Source organism: Eleutherodactylus coqui, chromosome 5, assembly GCF_035609145.1.
Source record: "Eleutherodactylus coqui strain aEleCoq1 chromosome 5, aEleCoq1.hap1, whole genome shotgun sequence".
Taxonomy (NCBI): Eukaryota; Metazoa; Chordata; class Amphibia; order Anura; family Eleutherodactylidae; genus Eleutherodactylus; species Eleutherodactylus coqui.
In genome coordinates this window covers 29,925,468-29,946,403 of record NC_089841.1, presented here as the reverse complement: position 1 = coordinate 29,946,403, position 20,936 = coordinate 29,925,468, and the positions used below count along the sequence as shown (strand labels likewise).

At 42.5% G+C, this 20,936-nt stretch overlaps 1 pseudogene; it reads right to left on the bottom strand.

Annotated features, from left to right (window-relative positions):
• Positions 1–20,936, bottom strand: part of LOC136629220 (zinc finger protein 585A-like) — a 56,078-nt pseudogene that overhangs the window by 34,510 nt on the left and 632 nt on the right.

Here is a 20,936-nt window from a genome sequence, read left to right as displayed (position 1 = left end):
TTAATTTAGTTCAAGTCAGGGCTCTGGCTGGGCCACTCAAGGACATTCACAAAGTTGACCATAAGCCACTCTGGTGTTGTTTTGGCTGTGTGCTTAAGGTCATTGTCTTGTTAGAGGGTGAACCTCCTGCCCAGTCTGAGGTCCATTGCACTCTGGTTCATCAAGAATATCTCTGTACTATGTTCTATTCAGCTTTCCATCAACTCTGATCGATTCTCCTTCCCCACTGTATGATACTGCCACCACCAGGTTTCACTGCAGAGATGGTATTGGGTAGGTGATGAGCGATGCCTGGTTTCTTCCAGACAGAATGCTTAGAATTAAGGCCAAAAAGTTCCATTGTTCGTGTCATCAGACCACAGAAGCTTGCATCTCACAGTCTGAGCATCCCTTAAGGTGCTTTTTGGCAAACTCCAGGTGGCTTTCATGTGTCTTTTACTGAGCAGAGGCTTCTTCCAGGCCACTCTGACATAACGCCCAGATTGGTGGAGTGCTCCAGTGATAGTTGATCTTCTGGACATTTCTCCCATCTGCACCCAGTTTCTTCGGAGCTCAGCCAGAGCGACAATTGCGTTCTTGTTCACGTCTCTTACCAAGACCCTTCTCCTCCGATTACTTAGTTTGGTGGGTCAGGTTGGCTTAAGGAAGAGTCCTGCTTGTTCTTCCATACAAGAATTATGTAGGCCACTGTGCTCTTGGGAACTTTCAGTGCAGCAGACGTTTTTGTAGCTTATCCAGATCTGTGCCTACACCCAATTCTTCCTCTGAGCCTTACAGGCAGTTCTTTCATCCTCATAGCTTGGTTTTGGCTCTGATATGCATTGTGAGCTGTGAGAACTTATATAGACAGAGGTGTGTCTTTTAAAATTATGTCCACAATCAACTAAATTTACCACAGGTGACTCCAATCAAGGTGTAGAAATATCTCAAAGATGATCAAAAGAAATGAAAGGCCCCTAGCAATAAATTTCAAGTATCATACCAAAGGATGTGAATACTTAGGTCAATGCAAAATGGTAGTTTTTCATTGAAAAAAAATACAGATTTCTAATATTCTGTTATCAGTGTCATTATGGGGCATGAAGTGCAGAATGATGGGGAAAAGCTTAAATTCTTTTTTTAAAGCGACCCTCCGATCCAGAAACAGATGGTAACACCAGCTTCTTTGACTACCTGATGCACATTGTACATTAGTATGCATCATTAGTCTAAGATATTACACCTGTATTGATTACCAGTGCTCCCCATGTGAGCAGCACTGGCCAGTGACATCAGCATCTAGTGTCTTAGGCTACTGATGCATACTAGTGCACAGTGGGCGTCAGGTAGTCCGAGAAGCGATTTGGCCATCTTTGTTTCTCCAGAACCAACTGGGCGCTTTAATTTGCACAAGGCTACAACTAAATGTAAGAAAGTGAAGGGGTCTGAAGACTTTCCAGATCCACTGTATTTGCATTACAACACACCCTAAAAGGAAGACATGGACTTTCACCATTTGAAATTTTCATTGGCAGGCCAGCACTGACAGGCACTTTCTTTCCACAAAGGTCACATGAACAGTATGTGTCTCCAACTAGGTTATCCAGCTTCATAAACATCTGACTAATCTGCATGGTTAGGTTTTCTCTTCTCTACCATATTGACAAAACACAACTGGAACCCACCACCTACAATTTGGTGACTCTTTGGTAATCTTAAAAAGAATCTGGAGTCCGATTTGATTGACTATGCCAGGTGTTGCTGACCATGGCTTCCTCAGAGAAGGTGGATGAGAAGTCCAACTTGATTCACTTGTCTCATTGTAAGAAAGGTAATTTCAAGGTCCGTAATATACACTTGATCCAAGAAGGCAAGGGCTTTCAGGGGAAGGAGGACTGAAAGACTTTTCAAAATGTACATCCTGTTTCACTCACTCTTAGGTGTTTTAGATCATGGTACTTGAATAATAGCAGAACTTCATGTAGCTTCTACATCAACAAACCGCTGCACACTGCAAACTGTTGGATATTTTCCAGCAAACCATAAAGGAATCACAAAGATCAGTATCCGAATATCTACTGTATCAACGACTTTTAATGACACAGATTATAGCTGATGTTGAAATTACACTGTTCACAATGCTCTCTTAGATCTAAGAACATACTTAAAATTGCTGCCATATTTCCAACACCCACTATATACTATGGTGACGGAAGTATTAGGACACACATAGGTAGCGATGAAATTCAATAATCTTCACATTTTTCTTTCTGGCGTTGGGCTCACTCTGGCCTCAATTACTGTAGAAACCCTCCTAGACATGCTTTCCACCAAATTACCATGAGGATTCTCTCGAGAAGAGCTTAATATAATGATGCTCGATGGGAATCAGATCCAGGCTTTTGGCTGGCAAGTAAAGCTTACAGATATTCTGTCCCTCAGCACTGCATGCTGCATGACATGGTTTTCGGACAAGCTTGTAGGGACACAGAGCTGTACCAAAGTATTTCCACAGGGTAGGTAATGCCACATTGTCTGGAATGTCTCTATACTCATTGGCATTGAGGGTGTACTTCACTACAACCAATAACCCTAGTTCTTCCCAGCATTAATACCCCCCACTATAACAGAATCTCCCCCAAACGTCACTTGTTTGGGTGATGCAGTCACAAAGAAACCACACTCCAGGCAACCACCACACCCAAGTATGACCATCTGATCAGAAGATGGTGTTTGGTGATTCATCTGTCCACAACACTTGCTTCCACTCATTTACAGTCCAAGGACAATGCTCCAAGCACCATCGCAGGTGTCTCTGTGCATTCACTGATGTAATGTTGGGCTTGTGTGCAGCCCTTCATCATGGTAACCCTTTGCAGTTCCATAATGGATGTTCCAATGGCCTGTGAAACCTCCTGAGTGAATGCTTCCGCAGGCATTGTGCATGATGCGTCCATAGCTCATACAAGCCTTTGTTGCCCATGATCTGTCCGTTAACAAGGTCTCCTTGAACGTGGCTGCACTGCACACACCAGATGCTTTCCATTTCCAATTAACATTGCCAACAGTGGATTTTAGAAGGTCCAACAGCACTGCAATGTCCCAAACTGATTAGTTGTCAGGTGACATCCCACCACCAAACCCCATTGCCAGCTCTACATCTGGTGGTATTTTGATGGTTTCTGCACTGGGATATTATGTGTGATACTCTCCTTTATATCTAATGCTCACATATCCAATTTATATATCCCTTTGGTAACACAGGATTGGTTCAGGCTCAATACTTTTGTCAACAGTGTATGCATAGGCCAAAATATGTAGATTATATAGCCAAAATAAGAGACCACTAATTTCATTTTGGTAATGTATTTGTTGGATGGACCAAATGTAAGAATGTCACACTTACATTTAACAAGCAGTATACAAAATGTAATAAATTTGGTATTTGTTAATTACATGCATTTCTTATTCATAATTTAGTACTCTGGATTGTTTCCTCTCTCTTCTATAACATGATACTTTACTTTGAAAGTAACTTTTATTTTAAACCTGTACTATTAACAAGTTTGGAGGGAAAAAATGGCTACTTCTCCGTGTGAATTCTCTGATGTTTAAGAAGATGCGATTTCTGAGTAAAACATTTCCCACACTCTGAACATGAAAATGGCTTCTCACCTGTGTGAATTCTGTGATGTGCAATTAGGGACGACTTATGGATAAAACACTTTCCACATATAGCACATGAAAATGGCTTCTCCCCCATGTGAATCCTCTGATGTCTAGCTAGATCTGATTTACTTGAACAATATTTCCCACATTCTGAACATGAAAATGGCTTCTCCCCGGTGTGAATTCTCTGATGTGTAACAAGAACTGATTTGTGAGAAAAACATTTTCCACATTCCGAACATGAAAACGGCTTCTCTCCTGTGTGAGTTCTTTGATGTTTAAGAAGACGTGATTTTTGGGTAAAACATTTTCCGCATCCTGAACATGAAAAAGATTTCCCTGTGTGAATTCTTTGATGTTCAAGAAGATACCCTTTACTTGAAAAATATTTTCCACATTCTGAACATGAATGTGGTTTTCCTGTATGAATTCTCTGATGATCAAGAAGATAACCTTTCCTTGAGAAACACTTACCACATTCTGGACATGCATACGGCTTCTGTCCTGTGTGAGTTCTTTCATGTGCAGTTAAAGCTGATTTTTGGTTAAAACCCCATCCACAAATCGTACATGAAAATGGCTTTTCTTCTGTGTGAATTCTCTGATGTCGAACAAGATCTGATTTCTGGTTAAAACATTTACCACATACCAAACATGAAAATGGCTTCTCCCCTGTGTGAGTTCTCTGATGTACAACAAGATGTGATTTCACACTAAAACGTTCTCCACATTCTGAACATGAATACGGTTCTGTCCCTGTGTGACGACGTTGATGTACTATAAGATGTGGTTTCTGAGTAAAACATTTTCCACATTCTGAACATGAATACGGCTTCTCCCCTGTGTGAGTTCTTTGATGTTTAACTAGATTTGATTTCCAAGTAAAACATTTCCCACATTCTGGACATGAATGTGTCTTATCCCTTCTGCGACTTTTCTTCTGCTTCTCAGTCTGTGATGAATCAGAAGATGGGACCTGTATAAGAGGATCAGATGATGGATCTTCGCTATGAAGTGCTGAGGGGATATCTGGGATAATGGCAGGTTCTTCATATGTATATTGTATGATATCATAAGCTTCTACTTTACAGTCTGCAGATACCAGACATCCTTCTGAGCTCTCAGCGCCGTCATCTGGCAAGAATAAAATGGATATTATTATTTTTGGGTAATACAACCTTAAACATTATACTGATATTTAACATTTCTACAGAAAATACAAATCATGTAGCAAAATTCCCTTGTTAGAAGATTATGGGTAGGTTGCACCAACCATGCTGCTGATCCTGGTTTACTTAACCTGCGATCAACTGTTGAACTTTAACGAAACAATGTTGCACCAAGTCTTTTTGATTAAGATTTGAAAAAGCAAGTTCACTTGATCTGTGATCAAAGGTTGAACCCAGAAGAAATGTATCATGTACTGTGATTGGTGACTGTAGTTAGGGGATCTTCCCAGCAATCATAGGAATAGTAAAAACATGGCTGCTACCATTTTTTTCCATAAAGAACTCATAGAAAATCTCCTACGAGGCAGGATGGCAGTAAATATAGAACGGTTTATCTATAAAACAGCTTAGTACATACAATAATTCTATATGCTGTCACATCAGACCAGGGCTATGACCACCAATGTGCTCCCTGATGGGTCAACAAGGACCATTATATAGATCTGCCATGAGATATATTGGGACCCCATACAGTGATATAAGTCAGAGCCCCAGGGGAAGGTAGGGGATGGAGTCTTAAGCCGAGGTAGAGCAGAATGGTCAGTGGAAAGCACAGCAAGCTGTAAGTGACCACTGGGCAGGCTACTTAAAGGCATTTTTTTCTCAGATATAATTATTTATAATGCAAACTGCTGACAATCACTTACTTTGGTCAAAAATATTGATATTTTCCTGACAGGCAATAAGTAGCCAGGAGTCAGCGGGGGCCTCTTTAACAGTTTATCTTGCCTGATGGCGGTCCTGCCATTATATTCATACCGATTTCAAAAATGAGGGTTAATAGAATGTAGAAAGATGGAAAACCCAAACCGTGATCAGCACTGCGGGACATCATGAAGTGGTATTTAATCATAGAATGCTAGAGTAGGAAAGGACCTCCAGGGTCATCTGGTCCAACCCCATGCTTAATGCAGGACACTAAATCATCCCAGACAGATGTCTGTCCAGCCTCTGCTTGAACACTTCTATTGAAGTAGAACTCACCACCTCCCATGGCAACCTGTTCCACTCATCGATCACCCTCACTGTCAGAAAGTTTTATCTAATATCTAATTTGTGTCTCTTCCTTTCAGTTTCAACCCATTGCTTCTAGTCTTTCCTTGTGCAAATGACAATAGGATGGATCCCTCTGCACTGTGACAGCCATTCAGATATATGTAGGCAGCTATTAAGTCTCCTCTCAGCCTTCTTTTTTGCAAGCTAAACATTCTCAGATCCTTTAACCGTTCCTCAGAGGACATGATTTGCAGACCACTTACCATCTTGGTAACTCTTCTCTGAACTTGCTCCTGTTTGTCTATGTCTTTTTTAAAGTGGGGTGCCCAGAACTGGACACAATATTTCAGATGAGGTCTGAATAAGAAAGAGTAGAGGGGGATAATGACCTCACAGGATCTAGACTCTGCTTCTCTTAATACATCCCAGAATTGTGTTTGGCTTTTTTGGCTGCTGCATCACATTGTTGACTCATGTTCAATCTATTATCTCTTAGTATATCCAAGTCCTTTTCACGTGTTCTGCTGCTTAGCCCAATTCCTCCCATCCTGCATGTGCATCCCTTTTTTTTATTTTTTTTGCCCAGATGTAGGGCTTTGCATTTCTCCTTGCTAAATACCATTCTGTCAGTCACCACCCACTGTGCAAGCTTTTCTAGATCTTTTTGAATATTCTCTTTCTTCCCTAGTGTTAACTATCCCTCCTAGCTCTGTTTCGTCGGCAAATTTGATCAGTTTCCTATCAATTCCCTTCTCCAGATTATTTATAAAAATGTTGACCAACACTGGGCCTAGGACAGAGCCTTGTGGTACCCCACTTGATACATTCTTCCACTTGGTTGTGCAGCCATTTATGACCACTCTTTGAGTACGATCACTCAGCCAGTTGTGAATCCACCTAACAATTGCCTTGTTAATCCCATATTTGGTCATTTTTTCAAAAAGTATGGTATGATATACTTTGTCAAATGCTTTACTAAAGTCAAGATATACCATATCCACCGCATTTCCCTGATCAATCCAGTCGGTGATTCTGTCATGGAAGAAAATTAGATTCGTCTGACATTACTAGTTTGTTACAAACCCATGCTGGCTCTGGTTAATTATTCTATTTTTATCCAAGTACTTGCATATATGCTGTTCAATAATTTGTTCAAAGATCTTTCCCGCTATAGAAGTCAGGCTCACAGGCCTGTAGTTTCCTTTTTTGCAGATGGACCCCATTGACTATAATGATGTCTGTTTGGTTCTTGCACCTGTCTAGTATTTTTATTGGATGAAAAAGTCCTGCACGCACAACTTTTTCATTCGGATCTGCTATGGATGATCTGAATGGAGCCTCTAAAGCAAATGTAAATAGAGTTCAACATGAGATGTTTCCAGAGAATTGATAGGCCGTCTCATTCCCTGGATCTTACCTCACCTGGCTCTTCCCTTTGGGGCTATTAAGTATAAAGTGTATGCACATCCCATCTTAACAGTCAGCAAATTGAATCTTACTATCACTGAGGAATACAAGAGTCCAGTTCAAATGTGTAGGAATGTATGAGAAAATGTGGCTCATCATCTCCAAGCTTGTATCGATCAGAATGTCGAAAACAGACGTTAGATAACCTTTCTGAATGTTTAATTTTCATTTCTTTACATTGACAGGCACAGAGCTCTGCAACATACGCACACAGCTCTGCAGCATTCACATGCACACTGTGGCAATGTCTGCATTAGGGTGGGGGTCAGCGACACCACAGTGCTCACTCAGTCCACGTAAAAGTTCGAATAACTTTATTTTTTTGAATATTCAGCAATAAAAGAAAATTCAGTGGAGAAAAATAGCTACCGGCAGCAATAAACTAAACAGCAGTACTCTCACTTACTAATAATGTGCAGCAATGGTCAGCAATCAGCAGAAGTCCACCGGATAGATGTGCTCACTCCAGTTTCTAACACTGACTGCCTGAACTTGCAGCTTTTTATGTTTCAGTGATTACCACAGTGTACTCAGCTGAGCTCACTGGGAGCCAGAAGGAAGACCTGGACTGGAGATTTATCTCACCCAGGCTAAGTATTTGGGTGAAATGTATACTCCCTGCAGTACTTTGCCTTACACATGTCTACAACACATACAGCTCTGCAGCAACTCACATACCAGCATACAGCTCTGCTACATACATACACACATACACGCACCTGCAAGCTGGCAATTTAAACATCAATTACCACTAAATCCCAACAAACAGGCATAGTAATACCTGACCCCCTCTAGCGGCTTCTTGCTTACATGGTAATGACATGCTACTGCAAGCCCTTTGATCTTTGCTACTGTCTGTCCCTGTGTGTACAGAAGAGGACCTGCACCTTGGGGAGATATGTGAGGGATCTCCAGCATTATCTGCTAGAGGGGACTGACCCGGCATGGAAAGGGAGGACTGGGCAACTGTGGTATGTATGGCTATAGAGTTCTCCTGATGATCTATCAGTGCACGGCCAGAACATTAGGGCAGTGGTCAGGGGTCTCTGGATCTATCAGATCCCATTGTCCCTGGACGATAAGAAGAAGATGCATTTTAACAAGTTTTTATCTCGCTGCAAACTGCGTCTTATAGTCAGAAAAATACGACGTGCATGTATGTAATGTATACGTGTATATATAATATTATATATATACACGCACACACACATACATAACGTATACATACATACACATCCAAAAATATCATGCACCTAGAATAAGTTGTCGGAATCTAATGAAACTTTCTCTGTGTGATTGTAACGTTGAGATAAGTGATTACAATATCAGAGCCAAAGCATCATTTATTGTGGAAAACTGACCACTCGAAGGGAGGCTCTAGTACCCTATTGTATCGCCTCTAGCTTGGAAACAAGATGTGATACGGGTGGGCATGAAAGCTTTAGTACCCTGTTGTACCTCCTCTAGCTTGGATACAAGATGTTATACGGGAGGCATGGAGGCTCCAGTACCCTGTTGGGCCACCTATAGCTTTCATACAAGATGTGATATAGGCGGGCATGGAGGCATATAGGTTCTGTATGGCATCCTGCGGCATATCGCTCCACATTTGCTGCAACTAAGCCTCTAGATCGTGCACTCGAAGGGTCTCAAAGTTGGCGTCCTAAGGGGTCACATACATGTTCTATTTCTCCACATCCTGAATTCTGTTGTCCGGATCTAGGTCTCCACATTTTCTTTTTATTATGGCATAGTCACATCTTATGAATTGAATACAAGCTAACGGTTCTGAACGCTGAAAGTTGGGCACTTTTGCCTTTTCAGTATTGATAGCAGATGATGCAGAAACTTTATTCTCAGATACATTTTCTATTCATATTACAATGATCATTAAATGTCATCTCCTGTAGTTATAGGGGATATCATTGGTATTATACTTCATCCATATTTAGTTTGTACTCCGGCTGAATAGAGGAACATTCAGCGGAAACTGACAGATCACAGACCTTATAAATCTACATAACTATCAGCAGCCGCTGACCGAGGAGAATCTGTGACTCTTCTCTGCTGTATTTAGTGGTTACTACTCACTTGGGCGGTTACCTGTAGGAATCTCCTCTTTACACCGCTGATCACCCCTCACATTTGTCTCTGTAGTATTAATATCGGTCAGATCTTCATCCGGATACAAAAGCTGTGAGACAAAAATTGTAAAAGTCAGAAGACGGTTGGAGAAGTCGTGTGGAAGGTTTTACCAGAAAAGATCAATAATCATCATAACAACCAAAAATGAGCTGACAGCAGTAGTCATCTGAGCCAAATAGTTGCAGGTCTAGAAGATGGACAGTCAGTCAGTGAGTCAATGGGTTAGGTCATTCACATTTATATATACGTTATACAAACAGAGGTCAGTTATATTCTTCTCAGTATATACACAGAGGTGAGGTAGATTCTCCTCAGTATATACACATAGAGGTGAGGTAGATTCTCCTCAGTATATACACATAGAGGTGAGGTAGATTCTCCTCAGTATATACACATAGAGGTGAGGTAGATTCTCCTCAGTATATACACATAGAGGTGAGGTAGATTCTCCTCAGTATATACACATAGAGGTGAGGTAGATTCTCCTCAGTATATACACACAGAGGTGAGGTAGATTCTCCTCAGTATATACACATGGAGGTGAGGTAGATTCTCCTCAGTATATACATCAATGTGAAAAACAGAAAATTAACCAGCGCTCCGGTGCTTTGGAAAATGGCAGATGATGCAAGGTAGTGCAAACGAGGTGTATATGATGTGGATGTTTACTTACTTCGCAGGGGTGCTAGTGGTTAAGCACCCCTGAATCCAAGGTAGCAGGCAGAATTCAGAAGGTATATATAGTAATTCCTTTTTATTGCGACGCGTTTCGGCCGTTATATCGGCCTTTCTCAAGCATAAAAACATCTACAACATGCCTGCATTATATAGTGTAGGTAACCTCTGTGTGTATACACACAGAGGTGAGGTAGATTCTCCTCAGTATATACACATAGAGGTGAGGTAGATTCTCCTCAGTATATACACACATAGAGGTGAGGTAGATTCTCCGCAGTATATACACACAGAGGTGAGGTAGATTCTCCGCAGTATATACACACAGAGGTGAGGTAGATTCTCCTCAGTTAATACTCATAGAGGTGAGGTAGATTTTCCTCAGTATATACACATAGAGGTGAGGTAGATTCTCCTAGAGCGCGAGATGGCGTCACAATATGAACGCCTGGAGACAAGTTACATCGCAGACCCAACGGACGAACGTAGGGAGCAGTGGCTAAGACAGGGCAGGCAATATCTAACCTACCTACAAGAGAAGGCTCGTAGAGCCTCCTTCTTTGTAAAACAGCGATTCTATGAACTGGGCAACCAATCCAGCAGCCTACTGGCCACCCTGGTGCATCAAAATTCGGCATCACCGTCGATACTCCGTATCGCATTGGAAACAGGAGAAATTCTCCATGAAAAAAACTCGATAGGAGCAAGATTCCAACGCTTCTATAGGGACCTGTATGCCACTGGATTCCATGCCACACAACAAGAACTAACAAGCTTCCTATCTAACCTCAATTTCCCTACACTCTCCCAGGACCAACAGGCCCTAATAGATGCCCCATTCACACTGACTGAACTCTCAGAAGCCCTTCAGGAAATGTCCAACGGTAAAGCGCCGGGTCCAGACGGCCTACCAATAGAGGTATTTGCAAAATACCAAGAGACACTCTTACCCACATTACTTGATACGTACAATGCTGCCTACGGCAACAAGACTCTGCCCCCTTCCTTCTACGAGGCCACAATCGTGCTGATTTTAAAACCGGGAAAAGACGCTCTAGACTGCGGATCATACAGACCCATCTCCCTCCTTAACTCGGACTATAAACTACTGACAAAAATGCTAGTCCGACGCCTCAATGGCGTTATTCTAGACCTAATACACCCAGACCAAACCGGATTCTTGCCGGGCAAATCTACAAGAGAAAATCTGCGGAGAGTCCAGGCAATAACACAAATCGGATCGGTGGACAAAACGGACTGGGCCTTGGCTTCACTAGACGCAGCTAAAGCCTTTGACTCCATAGAGTGGCCCTTCCTGCTCCAGGTGCTGAAGAGATTCGGGTTCGGAGACCGTTTCATTCAATGGATCTCCCTAATCTACAAAACACCACTGGCAGCAATCTCCGTGAATGGCACCTGTTCTACGTACTTCCCCCTGTGCAGAGGTACTAGACAGGGATGCCCTCTCTCCCCGCTTCTCTTCGCCCTGGCCATGGAACCGCTGGCCATCATGCTACGGACGTGCCCATTGTATCACGGGATTAAAATAGGAAACCGGGAGGACCGGGTGGCACTATACGCCGACGATCTCATGCTATTTATGTCAGACCCAACAATTTCCCTGCCCCGCGCCATAGATATCATTAATAAATTTGGAACCTTCTCAGGTCTGCAGATCAACTGGTCAAAATCCGCTCTAATGTTCGTTTCGGCACAAAACCCCCTACAAAACACGGACTCACTGTGCGGCTTACGAGTATCTAAAGACTTCAAATATCTGGGTATCCAGATCACCAACATAATTTCCCGAACCCTAGACCTGAACGTTTACCCGCTAATAGATCTTTATAGATCCAAATTCAAAATATGGGGATCACTCCCCCTATCAGTTGCAGGTCGAATTAATCTGATAAAAATGATAGTCCTACCAAAGTGCCTTTATACACTGCAACACATTTCGGTACCAATCCCGATGAAGTTTTTTCGCACTATGAACTCCCTCATGATCTCTTTCATATGGGGAAGCTCCCGCCCAAAACTTAAGCTCTCCACGCTACAGAGACCCAAGGATGAGGCCGGGGCAGCACTCCCTGATTTATTCCTATATTACCTTGCTGGTCAACTGATACACTTAAAATGCTGGCTGAATGACAGCCCACTGCCCAATTCAGAGGCTCACCTGGCCCAGGCTCTAAACACCTCCAGCCTCTGGCCGCTGCTGGAACTACCCGCCACAGTAAAGGGCAAAATACTACCCATCCATAGGCTGGCAATGCGAGTTTGGCGCCAGGCTAGAGAGGCGAGCGGATTTTCTGACGTGGCCGCCGACATGCCGCTGTGGAGGAACCCAGGGCTAGGGGAACTGCGGCTATTAACAGACCTAGAGGTATGGGAGCAGCATGGGATAGCTCACCTAGGAGACCTTTATAATTCTAATATCCTGATATCCTTCGAGCAATTCCAGGCCCAATACCAAATACCCCGATCCCATTTCTACAAATACCTACAGATCCGGCATGCGCTCCAGACGCAATTCCCGCCAATGAGTAGTACCATATCTCATTACCCGTTAATCGGAATATTAAAATCACGGGGGCCCCGAGGACTCATCTCGACACTATATGCCCACCTAACAACTTCAAAAGCTGCTAGGGAAATCCCTCCCGCTCTGACTAAGTGGAAATCTTTGATTCCAACGCTGACGGAAGAGACCTTCCAAGAGATATTGGAATCGCCTCTATCTGTCTCCCCCTCAGCAAATAATAAATTGACCCAACTGTACATAGTTCATCAATGTTACCTCACCCCGGCGAGACTACATAAGATGGGCAGGACCCCATCCACGCACTGCATTAGATGCACCTGCACATACGCCGATTTCTGGCATATGATCTGGGACTGCCCGCGGATCCGATCATACTGGGACGAAGTTATAAATGTGCTCTCCGCGGTCCTCGATATCCGGGTCCCCGCCACCCCAGAAACCTGCCTTTTCGGAATCCTTGATGAGGAGCAGTGGCAACACTACCACAGAATATTCCTACGGGAAGTCCTGTTTATAGCCAGGAAAGTTATCGCAATGAGATGGATGGACCAGAGAGGCCCGACCGTGACAATGTGGAAGAAAACCACAAACTCGATCATACCCTACAACAATATAGTATACAAAGCCCGCAAATGCCCGGACAAATTCCAAAAGGTGTGGGGTCAATGGTGCGACTCCTCACTGACCCTGTTCCCTCCGCAGCCGCTTTCATCGGCCATATCAGCGTTACAAAGACGGTAAAGTCCCCGGAGGGGTCGTGGTGGAATCGGGAGAGTCTGCCCCGTGCTCGGTCGGCCACGCGGAGTGCAATAACATACCTCCTCCCCCCCTTTTTTAAAAGGGAAGAAAGCACCTTGATGGCCCCGGCTCCGTACCGCAACATAACCAGTTAATAATTATAATTTGGTGTAAAGGTATACATGCCTACTTATGGCGACTCCTATAGCAGACATATGCTTTAAAATATGCCTCAGCACGGCTACATCTTCCCGTATAGACCCCTCGCCACGTCCAGTCTCCCTCACATACCCACCCACCCCATGGCATTTTGTGTTCTTTTTAATTCTAGCCAACCCCCCTATTACTTCTGACCAATGAAACGCCAGACATGATGTACACTGTAAAGCACAGGCCCGACCGGCTTATACATCATACTCAAGATTATGTACTGCACAATGTTCTGTTATTGTACCTGATATGTTGTTAACCTGTCAATAAAACGAGTTTAAAAAAAAAAAAAAAATAGAACAATAGAATTTGTGTATATTTATTAAAAGTGCCAAAATTGGAAAAAAAAATTGTCATTTTTTCACATTTTAAACTGCAATATCTGAAATATGTGCAAACATACTGTACACATTTTTGATAAGATGTATATCTCCATCTGTTTACTTTATTCTGGAAGCACATTTGAGAAACCTTAGTTTTTTTTTAACCATTTAGGAGACGTACAAATTTAACATTAATATTTTAAGGAATATTTTGTTTTCCTACACCAATCCGAGATTGCAAAGGCTCATAGGTATCAGAAAGATGGATATCCTCACAAATGGCCCCACTTTAAAAAATATAGCCCTCAATGTATATTTACTCAAGGGTGTCATGAGTATTTTGACCTCACAGGTTTTTTTTTTTCAGGAGTTAAGGCAATTTAGAGGAGAAAAAATAAAATTTCATATTTTTGCAAATATGTCATTTTAAGGAGTTTTTTCTATAATACACATGAAAATGAGGATTTGCGCAACATAATGTTTGTCCTTTGTCCAGAAACATACCCATTGTGGCCCTAATATTATGTCTCTATGCACAATGGGGCCAAAACTGAAAGGAGCAGACAGTGGCTTTCAGAACAGATATTTTGACTGAAAATGTTTTAGGGCCCATAACCCACTTGTAGAGCTTTTGAGCGGCCAAAACAATAGAGAACCCCCTCAAAATTTTGAAAACTAGACCCCTTATCGAATTAACCTAGGGTCGTACTGTCTATTTTGACCCCCACAGTTTTTGAATTACTCTAAGCAAAGCAGAAAGAAAGAATGACGATTTTAATTTTTCTGGCAATTGTGTCATTTTAAAAAACAGTTTTTTTTTTTTTACAGCACACATATGAATGAAGACTTGTAACCCAAAATGGATACCCCTGTTTGTCGCATGTTTATAAACATACCCATTGTGGCCCCAATCTGCTTACTGGACACATGGCTAGTAGAGATGAGCGAGCATACTCGCTAAGGACAATTACTCGATCGAGCATTGTTCTTAGCGAGCACCTGCTCGCTCGGAAGAAAAGGTTCAGCTGCCGGCGCGGGTGAGAGGTGAGTTGCGGCAGTGAGCAGGGGGATCTGGGGGGAGAGAGAGAGAGATCTCCCCTCCGTTCCTCCCTGCTCTCCCCCGCCGCCGGCAGCCGAATCTTTTCTTCCGAGGGGGCAGGTACTCGCTAAGGGCAATGCTCAATTGAGTAATTGCCCTTAGCGAGTATGCTTGCTCATCTCTAATGGCTAGGCCTATAATGGAGGGAACACTCAGTAGATAGTAGATTTCAGGGCATAACTGAATAAATCCCAGGCCCCATTGCTCATTTTTGCAGAAAAAAAATTGACTCCCTAAAAATAATCCCCCTGCTTTAGTACACTTCCACGACTTGAAGATAGTGTGTGCAAAAAATAATTACCCTAGGTTTTACGGTTTCTGAGAAAAGAACTCTCTCATGTATAGTGGTTTTTTCACGGATTTCCACGCTTACAATTAAATAATCAATTTGCAACTCCTTTACTTTTCCTATTCAGGAGTAAAGAATGGTCGTGCCAAGTTCAGCTTTGCATGATACCCGTAAATTGGAGAATTAGTGACGAGTAATATATATAAATTACCGGACTCCTCCTCCTCCTGAGTACAGTAAGTGCTGGAGATGAGGGAGGAGTCTCACTACACAGTGCACATGGTGTCACACAGGACTGTATGAGGAAAGAAGAAGATGGTTCTGATTTTTCTGCTGGAGGTTTAGGATTGGGGTCCTGGTGAGTTGGCAGGATGATGGTGGGGGGCATTCAGCCTCACGACTTAGTGCAGCTAAATTAACCAAGCTGTTTGTCCACACCTACATATTTATGTATATTTGGCATGGCTAATGGGTAGATGGAACAATTCCTCTGTAGCGCCGCCTATTGGAACGTAGCATATGTGCAAGTCAATGTCAGACCTTTTAAAAAGCCTTGTAATAATAACAGGGAATATCGACCAAAACCAGAGTCTTCTAGAGATTAAAAAAATAAATCGTATACAGAACGATTTTTTCATGATTTTTGCCCCTAGGGTGCTGGCTGTCCAAGGAGAGGCCTATAGATGTGGGTCAGGAAGGGTATGGTTTCTCCTTAGGAAGAGCACCAAGGTGTGAGGAGACTTATAAGGCCATGCATGCTCTTTTTTGAAATATGAAAATAGGAGCTGGAACAATACCACTACACTTAATGGAAGGCAACATTCCTACAAGTCAAAGTCAGACCTGTTAATAAGTGTTCCGATAGGTGGCAATGCAGTGGCATTGCTTTATTTTCAATTTTCATACATTTCCCAGAGGAGCATGCATGTTCTTTAAAGTCTTCTCATTAGGTGCTCTTCCTAAGGAGAAACCATACACCTGGCCTTTGCAATAGGTAGAAAGGCTTTACATTGTCTCAGTGGAGTAGATCAGCATCTACCAGACACATCCGCTGTTTGTCTTGGGGTAAATAAAGGAGCAGATAGATATAAATCCAACCTGTTGGCTCCTTATTCCTACCAGCAGTCTTCACCACCAGAAAACTGGGAGAAGATCCCGACAACATGCAATGTCTCTGGTCAGCGGTAATCCTGCCATCTCCACCGGCCTCATCACACAAGGAGAAGACAACTAATAGAACTGAAGACAAGAGCTTCACAGCCTTCTACAGATCAGAAGGACATCTCCATCTACCTGATGGTCCTGTGGAAGAAGAGGACGGGGACATCTCTCTGGTGGGCTTCTCTTACTGGATGGAACTGGAGGAAACACAGACAGACACTGAAGTCATTCTTTACATACAGATAATAAAGTCCCCGTATATTTAGTCCTGTCTATTACCTGTTGATGGGAGCAGCTGGTGGTCCTCCATCATGGCGTCCTTGTACAGATCCTTGTGTCCTTCTAAATACTCCCACTCCTCCATGGAGAAATAGACAGCGACATCCTGACACCTTATAGGAACCTGACAACACAACATACAGTCATTACCCAGAAGCCTCCAGTGCTGTTACTTTATAATGTCCCAGCATTCCCTGCAGCGTCACCTCTCCAGTCAGCAGCTCAATCATCTTGTTGGCGAGTTCTAAAATCTTCTGTACATTGATGCCCTCATGTATCAAGGGGTGAAATGGGGGCCCCATTATTAGGCTCCGGGGTCTTCCCCACCCATCACACACAGGGGCCCGACAGCCATCACTAGAGGTCTTCTTCACTACTGTGTAATCCTGTATATGGGGAGACATTATTAAATATCACTACAGACATTTCTAAGATCAATCACCTCTCCAATCATATAATCAGTTAATATGATATATAAAAATGATAGAATGTAGCATCATCAGAATCTCTCCCCTCTCCAGTGAGAGTACAAAGAGATAGAAAAGGGGTGGAGCAAACCCAGTGTGTATGAGGGTCCGGAGCCGGTAGGATGTCTGGGGACCAGAAGCCTCAAAGAGCTGAAGAAAAAAAAAAAAGAGTGTAGATTTGTGTGAAAATTAACATCACTTGGAGGCGCTGCCGACCAGATGAAGCCACCAACTGGTGGACAAAATGGAGCGAATAGAGAAGCAATACTTCTAGCCCCACGCTGATCTCCAATGAATTTCAACAGGCAGTGGGATAACTTTTATCCAACTTCTTTTTATTGTGTCAATTAAAACCAGCAGATATGCCTTTCGGGGTAGGCCCTTTCATCAGTTAAGCTGGGTTAGACTAGGTTACAGAAAATAAATAAAGAAATCCAGAAACATAAGAAAGTACGAAAAAACAAAAGAATATAAAAAAATTATATTATAAAACAAATAAGCATTTAGGATGAAAAGATACATATGTCTCTCCAGTGACATCATCTGTTATTACCATAGATAAGAATGATGTAATGTGACATCATCAGAATCTCTCCCCTCTGCAGTGACATCATCTGTTATTACCATAGATAAGAATGATGTAATGTGACATCATCAGAATCTCTCCCCTCTGCAGTGACATCATCTGTTATTACCATAGATAAGAATGATGTAATGTGACATCATCAGAATCTCTCACCTCCCCAGTAAGCTGGAAAATTATCTCGAGGGTTAGATTTAATACACTTTCTGACATCTTGTTTCTGTCCTTCTCCATCCTTCATGGGTCATTCAGGAAAAGTTTCTTATGCAGAAGACATCAGAAGATCCTATACTGTGGGACCTCAATAGAAAGAACATGAACTAATGTAAAAGACACAGAAAATCCCATGTAAAAAATACAATTACAGGAGACAATAAGGGAAAGCATTTGCAGATGTTAAGAGGTAACCTTCTGGAATATTGGGTTAACTTAAATAGAGACAGCATTCTCCTCACCCGAATCAGTTTGACTTATAGCCGATCCAGACAGGGGGAAGTCAGCAGGAACCCGCCCCCTTGACTTTACTCCAGGTTCCCAGCTGCATTTTAAAGTTTTTTCTCTAAAGTACTGGTTTAGTGTACATTATAAATGTCAGCAATGTATGTGCCGTTTGGGATGTACAACATCGGGTAGCAAACAAACGTTTATAGTCTTCCTATGGTGTCCACACTGCAGCAAAAATGACATGAACTTCATTCCACGTGTCAGAACGATTGCAATGATACAAAATTTATATAGGATTTTTTTTTGCTTTATTACTTTAAAAACACGAAATAGGAAGGGTGTGGCATGTGAATGGCGGAGTGAGCAGCATTTTAGGTGAGCTCCCGCTACTCCTCCTCTTCATAGTGTTATAGTAATAATATATGTATTCTATTGTACATACAGTGGGGAAGAAAGTATTTAGTCCGATACCAATTATACAAGTTCTCCCACTTATAAAGATGAGAAAGGCCAGTAATTGACATCATAGGTAGACCTCAACTATGAGAAAACATAAGGAAACACATCCAGAAAATCACATTGTCTGATTTTTAATGAATTTATTTGCAAATTATGGTGGAAAATAAGTATTTGGTCACCTACAAACAAGCAGGATTTCTGGGTCTCACAGACCTGTAACTTCTTCTGTAAGAGGCTCCTCTGTCCTCCACTCGTTACCTGTAGTAATGGCACCTGTTTGAACTTGTTATCAGTATATAAGACACCTGTCCACAACCTCAAGCAGGTCACACTCCAAACTCCACTATGGTGAAGACCAAAGAGCTGTCCAAGGACATCAGAAACAAAATTGTAGCCCTGCACCAGACTGGGGAGACTGAATCTGCAATAGGCAAGCAGCTTGGTGAGAAGAAATCAACTGTGGAAGCAATAATTAGAAAATGGAAGAGATACAAGACCACTGATAATCTCCCTCGATCTGGGGCTCCACGCAAGATCTCACCCCGTGGGGTCAAAATGATCACAAGAACGGTGAGCAAAAATCCCAGAACCACACGGGGGAACCTAGTGAATGACCTGCAGAGAGCTGGGACCAGCATAACAAAGGCTACCATCAGTAACACACTTCACCGCCAGGGACTCAGATCCTGCAGTGCCAGACGTGTCCCCCTGCTTAAGCCAGTACATGTCCGGGACCGACTGATGTTTCCTAGAGAGCATTTGGATGATTTAGAAGAGTGTTGGGAGAATGTCATATGGTCAGATGAAACAAAAGTAGAACTTTTTGGTAGAAACACAACTGTTTGGAGGAGAAAGAATGCTGAGCTGCATCCAAAGAACACCATACCTACTGTGAAGCATGGGGGTGGCAACATCATGCTTTGGGACTGTTTCTCTGCAAAGGGACCAGGACGACTGATCCGTATACATAAAAGAATGAATGGGGCCATGTATCGTGAGATTTTGAATGCAAACCTCCTTCCATCAGCAAGGGCACTGAAGATGAAACGTGGCTGGGTCTTTCAGCAGGACAATGATCCCAAGCACACCGCTAAGGCAACGAAGGAGTGGCTTCATAAGAAGCATTTCAAGGTCCTGGAGTGGCCTAGCCAGTCTCCAGATGTCAACCCTATAGAAAACCTTTGGAGGGAGTTGAAAGTCCGTGTTGCCCAGCGACAGCCCCAAAACATCACTGTTCTTGAGGAGATCTGCATGGAGGAATGGGCCAACATACCACCAACAGTTTGTGCCAACCTTGTGAGAACTTACAGAAAACGTTTGACCTCTGTCATTGCCAATAAAGGATATATAACAAAGTATTGAGATGAACTTTTGTTATTAACCAAATGCTTATTTTCCACCATAATTTGCAAATAAATTAGTTAAAAATCAGACAATGTGATTTTCTGGATGTGTTTTCTCATGTTGTCTCTCATAGTTGAGGCCTATCTATGATGTCAATTACAGGCCTCTCTTTTTAAGTGGAAGAACTTGTACAATTGGTATCTGACTAAATACTTTTTTCTCCACTGTATATCTTTTCATATGTTTCTCGCATCTGCCTATGCAGACACATTTTATATATATCTTCCTTCTTAGTAAATAACAGCATCTAAATGGTTAACTTGCTCAATATCATACGCTGGGATGTGCGAGCAAGATGCTTGCACATACTCCCATGATCTTTCACAGGCTTAGGATTGTCCTGAGATAGCGGTTTTCGACCCCCTCCATTCGGAGAGAAGCTGCTAGAACAATGAACATAGATCAGGTTTGTTTCTTAGGAATCACATGTTTAGCAGTAACACACACCTTAAGGCGTTCACATATGTTAAACCATTAGCACCTAGAGCCAATCATGAGTTCTTATGACTTTGCAGGCATGTATTTCTATTTGCTACGTCATTTGGGGTATATATGTCTCGTGATGCTCCTAATAAATCAGAAGTGTACTGATGTTGACGAACATTGTGTCGGTGTCAGCTACTTGGCATGCATGTACTTCTCACTGTAATCAATTAGGAGCAGTACAGTGAAGTTAGAGGGAAAACAATTATTTTCCCATAACTATAGCTATACAAGGTACATCTTTTTAAATCCGGGGACAAGCTAAACCCCCTGTGGCACCTTAGGGGGACTC